This window comes from Agelaius phoeniceus, chromosome 1 (genome assembly GCF_051311805.1).
Source record: "Agelaius phoeniceus isolate bAgePho1 chromosome 1, bAgePho1.hap1, whole genome shotgun sequence".
In the NCBI taxonomy this organism is placed as follows: domain Eukaryota; kingdom Metazoa; phylum Chordata; class Aves; order Passeriformes; family Icteridae; genus Agelaius; species Agelaius phoeniceus.
The window spans coordinates 147,846,804-147,856,255 of record NC_135265.1 but is presented as its reverse complement, the minus strand read 5'-3'; positions in this window follow the sequence as shown (position 1 = coordinate 147,856,255).

The window sequence follows — 9,452 nt, the reverse complement described above, 5'->3', positions numbered from 1 at the left end:
ACAAGACTAGAGGGTAGGATTATCTTACAGGAAGAGCAGGTGGTCAGAGAGTCACAGGTCCTGAGCTCTGAGCAGATCTGTCTCCGCTTTGTGGTGTGGTCTCAGGCCAGTTGCTGAGTGCCTGGTGATGGGGGAAGCTGGACACCCACATCCCCTGCTGGCTCCAGAGGAAGCATTGTTTGCTACCTTGGAACCAAAAATCCTTGGCTGTCTGGATTCTTTGATGTCTGTAATGAAAAGATGTGATTTCTCATACCTACCTCCATGGGGTATTGTGCCACTTCACTGATATTCATATGGCACTGTCAGATGTAAACACTGTGAAAGAAACTACAGTAACCCCGTTATGTTCCTCTCAGTGCTGGTGTAGCACAAAGCCTTGGCTTTGAGGAATTGGCCAGATTTTTCTCTATAGCCCTCCAGGCACCTCAGCAAGCTGATCTCTCATATTTGACAGAGCTGGCTTTCTCCAGGCATCCTGGCTGGTGATTTACATGGCCTTTTTTGTAGTGATACTCATTTCCTCCTATTCACACTGCCTACTGATGAGCTGATTTGAAGTTACCTCTTGCTCATAGGTTCAGTCTCTTGCTCAGTCCCTTTGCACTCTTTTATCTGATTGCTGAAGTGGAAACTGGGCCTTGCTCTTAGGCAGAAGCAAAGTCACAAAAGCAGCACCAAATCCTGGCATGCATGTCCAAGCTTTGAAAAATGCAAGTGTGTTGGGCTCTAATAGAAGAGAAGGCAGACCCTGTGCCTGCAGGGAGCTCAGCCAGATCCAGCATTTTTCATAGATGCCCCATGCCTTCATCAGTATGCAGATCCATCTGCGCTGCTGAGATATCTGCATAGTACAGATAGGGAGTGGGGGAATACATTTATAAATAGGATCACTTCATCTTTCCCTTTCCTGCTGTCCCCACTCTCCTTTATTCCCTACTGATGGAGGTACTTCACTGCTGAGGGCTGCCAGTCCCACCCTACCTTCATAGCTGCTCTCATGTCACCAAACTCTCTGCATTGCAAACGTGAGAGGAATGGATGGAAGGAGAGGGAGGGATGGACTCCAGTGGCTGCTAGGACTCTTAAAGTAACTTTTACCATTCAATTAACAACAACAGGTACTAGAAATGATAAGAGTCTGACATTAGAGTGCCTGCCTGCTATTTGTAATGTTTTTTTTTTTTTAATTCAACAGCTAAATTCTTAGAAAGGTTGCACACTATCTACCTACCTGCATAGCATTGCAGCCTGCACCAGAATACTTCAGAACACCAAGTACAGCTCACTCTTCCTGCTCACTGTGCTAGAAGGTTGTTAAATCTTGTATGGTCACAGAGAAATTAAACATTGCTCCTACTCATGCTTACTCACAAGAGAAGCTGTTGGAGCTGGAGTCACACTGAATGCAGCAATCATGTTAGTACATCACAGTAACAGTTGCTTGGAAGAAAAACACAGGAAAAAAAACACAACCATATGAAACAGAGCTCTTTTGCAATTGGGTTGAAGTTTTGTTTTTTCTTTTTTTTCTCCTGGCATCTCAGTGTGATTTTCTGGGAATCAGAAGAATTCCAGAATCCCAATTTTCTATTCCTGTGCCCCAACACATGAAAAACCTCTAGTGAAGTTGTCCCACAAACTATTGTGGTTTGGCTCCATGGCCTTCATGTATTCTTTTTTTCTTTCCTCAAGCTCACGCCAAACACCCTTTGATAAACAGATTTGTCCTTGTTTTTTCTGATTGTAGGTGTAGAAACTGAACTGAACTTGGCCCCAGCCCAAACTCCTTGGGAGAGACCAATATCCTTCCAAAATTTTAAAAAATCACATTTTCCATTTTATTTTTTTTTTCTTATTAAGGAAGTAATAGAGAAAATTCTACAAATTTGATCATGTGACATTGAGGATGTAAATGTTCATAAATAATGAAGCAATGCTTTCAGAAAGTTACTTTTGAACAAAAGATGAAAAGGACACTGAAGGAATTTAGCCTCTAGACAGATGACTGACAGATTTGTCAAAAAACAAAAGGTCACAGCTAACACTTGGGGCAGTTCTACTATTTCCCCTGGAAAATAGATGTCCTTGCAATTGTTAAGTGATGCCTCTTGAAACACATAATTCATGTACATCAACCCAAACAGCCATGAAAACAAGGGAGAAAAGGAAGTGTCACATGGACACAAGTGTGGAGAAACTCCATGGATTGGTAGGACAGTGGCAGTGACAGTTCAGTGGCAGATCTGTCCTTGGATCCTGTTATGTTTCAATGGGAAAAGCCTGCTCTGAAAGGCTTGGAGAACAGCTTTGGGTAAGATGAGACTTTCTCCATTGGAAGAAAAGTCCCTCTCCCAGGTGTCCAGTGGAAGAAGATCAGCAGACCTTTTTTCTCAACTGCTGTCTCCCAAAATGTCCATGAAGAAACTGTTCCCACTGGCAAAGACCTGCTGACCTCAGCAAGGAGTGTGGGACAAAAAGATGAGCTTGTATTACACAGGGAGACAGTCCATTCCCAAAATTATTCCCCCAACAGAGAGGGGCACAGACTGTCCCTAACTCAAATATAATGATGTAGAACAGTATTTTATAACCAGCAAGGTACTTGTTACTGAGAGAAAGCTCAATGACACACTGTCCTCAAGGTGGCCTTGCAACACATCCCTGGATGTCAAGTGGCCAAAGCTGTTCTGGATGGGGTTATCTGCCAGAAATCAATGCCCTGACAGGTTTCCAGCCCAGGAAAGGGAGAGAAAGCAGGCACAAGCAACCTAAGAAGGGACAAGCAAAGGCACACATGAAGGGACAGTAAGATGGAAGGGAGAAGAAATCTGGGAGAAGAGGATGGGATAGACAAGCAATAACAGGAATAGGAGATAATGACAAAGATGCAATACTGGGTGTCTTAGAGGAGAATTTAACCTAAGGGAGCCCACTGGATTGTTGTATTTGTTGTGCCACAGCTCATGAGCTTCACCCCTCCTGCACTCTTTTGTGTCTGCACTGCTCCTCACATTCCATCCCTGTCTGTGTTTCCTTCACCTTGGCTGATGGAAGTCACCTCAGCAGCCCTGCTGGCCATGAGCTCACTGAAGGACATCTGCAAGGCTCTGTGTCTGGGCACTGTATCACAAAAGGTGCTGCTCTCTGGGCAGAGTAAATATAAACTCAGGGTATGTGCTGAGCACCCCTACAGCATGTGCCTAGCATGACAAATGCTTCCTAGAGGGGCCAGTTTTTGCTCCTTATGTGTCTGCAGGGCACCCAAACTGCATTTGCACAGATTTACATCCAGGAAAACCCAAGAATAAGTATGGCAGTCTTGGGCATTTGCACTGCAGGCTGACCCTTGCAGGATGCAACAGATGGGCTGGCTGCCCATACACTGCACAGCCTGCATGTGCTCACTGCAGAGAAACCCTGATGGAAAACATGGCACTGCTGCGTCAAGAACAAGCACACAGAGAGATGTTGTGGTATTTGATAATGCTCTCTCTGCATTAAAAAGTGCTTGTGGACACATAAAGTAATAGAAAATAAAGTCTTTGAGTCTTTACATGTAGACACTTGGACATCAGTAGTGCAGAACTGGCAGTTTTGCCAGCTGACACCTGGCTCTGGAACAGCAATTCACTACATCAGCACAATTGCTACTCTGGTGGTTCTGCCCGTGTACTTCCTCAAGCATCAAAGTCCAGCACTGACACACCCTGACACTATCCCTGTGAAGCAAAGCAGCAATGATATGAAGATTTAGTTGATAACAGGCTGTCAGGTCTGAGCAGAACTTTAGGACTTGCTGACACACTGCTTTAAGTCTACCAGTACATTTTCTGGTTGGTAGCCAGATCTCACAACTTTGTGGTTGTCACAGTAAGATAGACCCTACAGATCAATCACCTTGCTTGGCAATGTCATGTCAGATTGGGATGACAGGGGATTTTATCAGAACCTGGCGTGGGTGCTTTTGTCACTTACTTCACATATGGAAAATCTCATCTATTTTTGCCAAAATTTCATGTGGATGATCTGGGAAGGGATGAGGAGGTGTAGAAGGGGAGAGGTGTGATAGCAGTGTCAGTCTGTCCCATTTCTGACATTTGAAAACAAGGGATTTTCATTTCCTATTCTATGCTTAGTCCTGACCAAAAAAAAAAAAAAAATTGCAGTGTATTGCAAATGGAAAGTCTGAACTAAGATGTTGTGTTCTGAAAAAAAGTACTTAATTTCTCCCTGAACTTTTCATTCATGGAACTTATCAATATTTTTGTTGGGTTTCATTCTGACTTGGAACAAACCTGGACTTTAAAAACCATACTCCTCCCTGAAACTCAGTTCTCATGGTATCCTCCTGCAGTGCCAAACCAGCGTGGGCTCAGGAGGATGGCACTGCCAAGAGCACAGTTGCTGACTCCACTTTTATGTCTTGGTCTCACCTTCTGTGTCAGAATGTTAATTTTAATTCTTGTATAACCCCTGAATATTTCATGGGCTAAACTAAGGTGGTGTGAGTACAGATATGAGATTTCTGTTATGCCAAAATCAGATAAGACAGAGAGTGTCACAAGTCAGGGCAGCTGGAAAGCACCATGCCCACCCCTAACTCTCCTCATTGCCACCTAGGCAATCCTGGACATGTCAAACTCCAGGAAAGTGAATAGAGTAGAGTTTAAGGCACAAGTAAGGGGAGAAACAAGCAGACAGCCAAGAGGAATAACCTTGACTGATGAACAACAGGATGTGTGCTGTTCTCTCGTGTGGAACAAAAGGCAAACATGAGACTTCACCCATGTTCTTTCTGCCTGAAAAACACTTCTGACTGCACACTGCAGAGGTGAAGTTAGAAGTCAAACACAAGCCCTCAGTCTTGTCTTTTACAACCACAATCAGGCAACAGACAGAAGGGGATAAAAAATGCAAATGTAGAGCCTTGCTAGAGGGATCCTAAATACAAGGAAGAGACTGTAGGCACTTTGTAATTTTCATGTCCTCTTGGGTGTTTGGAAAGGAATTGCTGGAGGGAGAAACTATAAATCCATGAATTACTGAGTCCATGTTGACTTAGACTACCCAAGTATCTCCTTCCTTTTCTTCCTTTTTTTCTTTTTTTCTTTTTTTTTTTTTTTTTAAGGATGTGTGTCATTGTTTGAAGTCAAACACTGAACAGAAATAGATATAAGCAAATCAAGAGATTCCATCTGAGTAATGGCTAGGAGAGACTCTCCAGATAAGTGATGGTGTTCAACACTGCAAGTCTTTCAGAGCCCTTCATGACCTGATGAGAATCAGTCAGCAGCCCACAGAGACACTCACAACACAATATTGCATTAACCAGAATAACCAATAGGCCAAACTGGATGTAGGAGGGATCTTGGTTCACATTTTTTCTTGCTTGCTTACAGCACAGGACTAAGATCTGCCTCTAAACTTAGTTTCCAGATGGTGCCATTACTTTCTTGGCTTTTCTGCACCTTTTTATGTTTCTCTGATTTTGCTCAGAAATATTACCTTAGGATCTGCTCCACTCAAGCACCTAAGTTCTAGAGGAGCAGAAAAAAAAAAGTCATTTCTGATGAATTTTAATTTCTGAATGGAAAGCTAAAAATAATTCCCAAGTAGCTGTAATCAAAGCACAAGTATAAATCACACATGATTCACAGTTCAGCATCCAGTGGGAGTTTCTTGGGAGGGATTGCTTCCCCAGGGCCCTGGTTTTCAATGTGACACTGATGTGTTTGGCTTCTCTCCCACTTCTGTAGAGCACAAGTAAGATTCCAGCCTCAAGACTACAAATTCACTTGGGATGTTGACATCTGCAATCAAGCTGGATGGTTTAAAATGGTTCCCTTCATCCCCGTAGGGATTCATTTATTCTAATCTGTGGTAGGTGAGATATCTTTCCATGTTTTGGCTATTACAAGAAAATAACAATAAAAATTTCACTTTTTTTTCTCTTTCTCCTTAAATTTTCTACGTGCTTTGAGGTCTTATGGACTTGAGAATTCTCTGCTAATGCAAGCCCAGGAACATCTCTGTATCTGTACCCAGAGATTTCTTTCCCTTTCCCTCCACATTTCACTATGTGTCTCGGGTATTGTTCTACTTTCTCAGCTGCCAATGACTAATTTAAATTGTCCCAGTTTTCAACTCCCTCCTGGTAGCCTCCCCCAGTGATCCCAGAGGAATTTCCTGAGATACATCTCCTCCCTTCTTTGTCACACTCTGTCTCCCCACTCAATATCTCATAATTTATGTAAATTAATTCATCAGTATCAAAATAATATTGAAGGGAGAAGGAGGATCTGACTGATCATGTGGACAGCTCTGGGAAAACAGTTTTTCTTTAAATCTCTACATCCTGCAATGCATCACCTAGAAACTGCCTTAATCAAGACTGGCTATGTTAGCCAGTCCTGATACTTAAGCAATCTTTAGATAATCATTTTCAGGTGAACTGCATTTCCCAGGCAGTAACCATAAGTCACTTCCTGCAGCTCAAGCCTAACAGACCATTTCTAATCCTTAAACCTAAAATGATCTTGCCTTATAAAACTGCCCCTCTAAAAGAATACAATCCCTTAAAATGACACTTTCCACAAGTGTGTTCCCACATGTTCCATGCAGCAGTATGAAAACAAAGATGGTTTACAGATGAATCTTTGGCATTTGCCAACCCTGAAGCTGTGTAATTGCTAGAAAAGGGTTTCTCTGAGGCACCTGGGATGCCACAATCCCTTTTCCCCACTGGCATCACTGCTATGACTAAGTTGTTCATTTATTACACACAGGCTCATCTATTCCACCATCTCCTGTGGTAGTTTTAAGTTGTTCTGTATTCAGCTTTTATGCTGCAGCTATATTGGGCTTGATGAATGCAGACAGGAATTTTATTTCATTATCTTAAAATATTCAAATTACACATGCACAATAAATATTGACAGGGAGGTGAAAGGAAGACTTCACTGCATCTCACAGCAAAAGTTACAATGGCAGAAGGGAGTGGGTAGGGTGGGTGTGAAAAGCACAGCAGAAAGCCTTGAGTCTTTGACTGGGGCACTGAGGGGGGACTGAAGCTGCTAAACCCCTGAAGAATCATGCCCTGCAAATGAGCCATCCTCTCCTCAGATCCATCTCCAAGATCCTCTGGGGGTGTGGGATCTTTTATGTTTCTGCACTCATTAGCAATACCAAGGGACCAGTAAGTAATTGCATAAATTCTCTTGCTCATATTTTGGTACTGTTTCACTTTAATTGGTACTAGAAAATAAAAGGGAAACAGAAGATAATTCAGCCTAGAAAAGATCTCAGGAGTTCTGTAACCCGGCCTCCTACTCAATTCCAGCTCTGGAATCAGGGGAGGTTGTTTGGGGCTTTACTGAGTCAGGCCTTAAAAACCTCCAGGGATGGAGAATGCACGACCTCTCCAGACAGCTTCTGCTTCCAAAAGCTCACCTTATTGTATTATTTTTTTCCAACTCCTGGAAGCTCCAAATAGTCAAATAACATTTTCTAGTTGAGGACCTTAAGCAACTTGCAGTCTACAAGCTGCCATTGACTTCCAACAATGGGTTTCCAAAAGCTGTCCTACTGCAAGCCCTGGGCAGCCCCACTCCCTGATGTGTGCAAGGTCCTGCCTCAGGTCCTCCTGTAAGTCTGCAGGCACACTTGGCTCAGATTTGCTGCCTATTTCATAGTCAGGAAAACCCATGTGCAGAGAAGTTTGTGATGTACATGTTGTCAGTCTAAAGTCACTAAAAAAATTAGAATTTCCATTTCCATTCACTGCCCTCAGTGCCATTCTCTACATTACCTCTCTTGTGTCTATGCAAACTTCAGCCCAAGTCTGCTCTTAATGGAGTGGATTTATCCCATATGGGATCCAGACTCAACTCCTTAGCTGCCACTTGCTTTTATTGCATCATCTTTTTTACTGTATCTATTGAAATTTACAGTTAATCCATAGATCTTGTTCCTAATTTTGATTCTGTCCTCCACAAGACCATCATTCCCTGCTTTTCAAAGCTTTTCTTCACTGTGTTCTGGGCTGGTGTGAATCAGACCAACTCCTAGATGCTGCCAGGGGCAGCATCAGGGTTTGCATTTTTATGTGCAGTTCTGAAATCTGGCAATTAAGATGCCAAGAGACAAAGTCCTGCCTCTGGCAGCCCCTTTGCCCTTCACAGCAAGACATCTGAGCTGCTCATCCATTAGGCTCCTCATCACTGCAGCCATCAGCATCACACTTTATGGAAACTCACCGCCAAGTCTGCGCTCCTTAAAATTCTGCCCTGTGGTCCTGGTGCTGTTTGAAAAGTAGTTTAGTTATTGGTGAGTGGGATGAGGGTAAAGTAGGGCAGTTTGGGGAGGGAGGAAGGGGGAAGTGAACGGCAGTGATAACCTCATCAGCTTCTCAAGATAAGTCACCTCCTCTCATCACTCAGGGTCCCTAATCACAAAGGAAATGCAGAACTCCTTACCAGAAATAACCCTTCCTTTGCAGCTGGCACAGCACTGCTGCCCATGTCCATGTAGCAGGGGTCTCTGTTATGGGAATTTTTCTCCACTGTGAGGAAATTCACTAATAAAATTTATTTCAGATTGATACCATATAAAGTAGATATTCTCTCTGAAAGTAAATTTTTCTTTCCCTCCCCTAAAATACCTTTATTTGGGGTGATCCACAAACTCCACTTGAGCCAGAAAATCAACATTTTGTTTTCAACATCTTTATTACGTGCTATGAATTACTTTAATTCACTTTTCTTTGTTTCATAAACTTTTCCTTTAGAAATTTTTGTTCCAAAAAGAGAGAAAAATGTGCCCTGATATGACTGGCATTTTATGATTTTTCTCCAAAATGAAATCCTCATTAGCTGATCTAATTTCTATAAATATTTTATCTTAATGGAATCATATATTTCAAAAGGAAATGTCTTCTGATTTTCACTGTACTAGTTTAAAGATGGTTATTCCAGGCTGCTCTGAGAACTTTTCTGGATTTTGCTATAACATTTTCATGGACCGCATAATGCCAGCTGCAGGTGAGTACGATGGGAAATGCCTTACTGACCACAATTGCCACTCCAGCCTCCTCATGTGTTATTTGCATAATAGGGGGGATACCAGCTGCTTTCATCTCCAACAGGTATCCAAACTTTGCTTGAAGTAGGAAGGTTTAATTTGTGTGAATTCTTGGAGCCTCATTCCTCACGCGGAGCCGTGCGCGGCTCTGGCCACGCCGCTGCTGCCAGCGGGGGCTCTGTGAATCACAGGGTCCCCCACAGCGAGCTGAGCACGAATCTCCCCCTGAGCTGCCTCTTTGAAGTGCTGCTCCAGCACAGCCCTCACAGGCCATGGGCAGGCTGACATTTTGTGCAGCTCCTGTTGGGCAACCAGGCTTGAAATAACAGCAAAGGAAGATCTTTGACCCCGGCTGATATTGCATATAACTA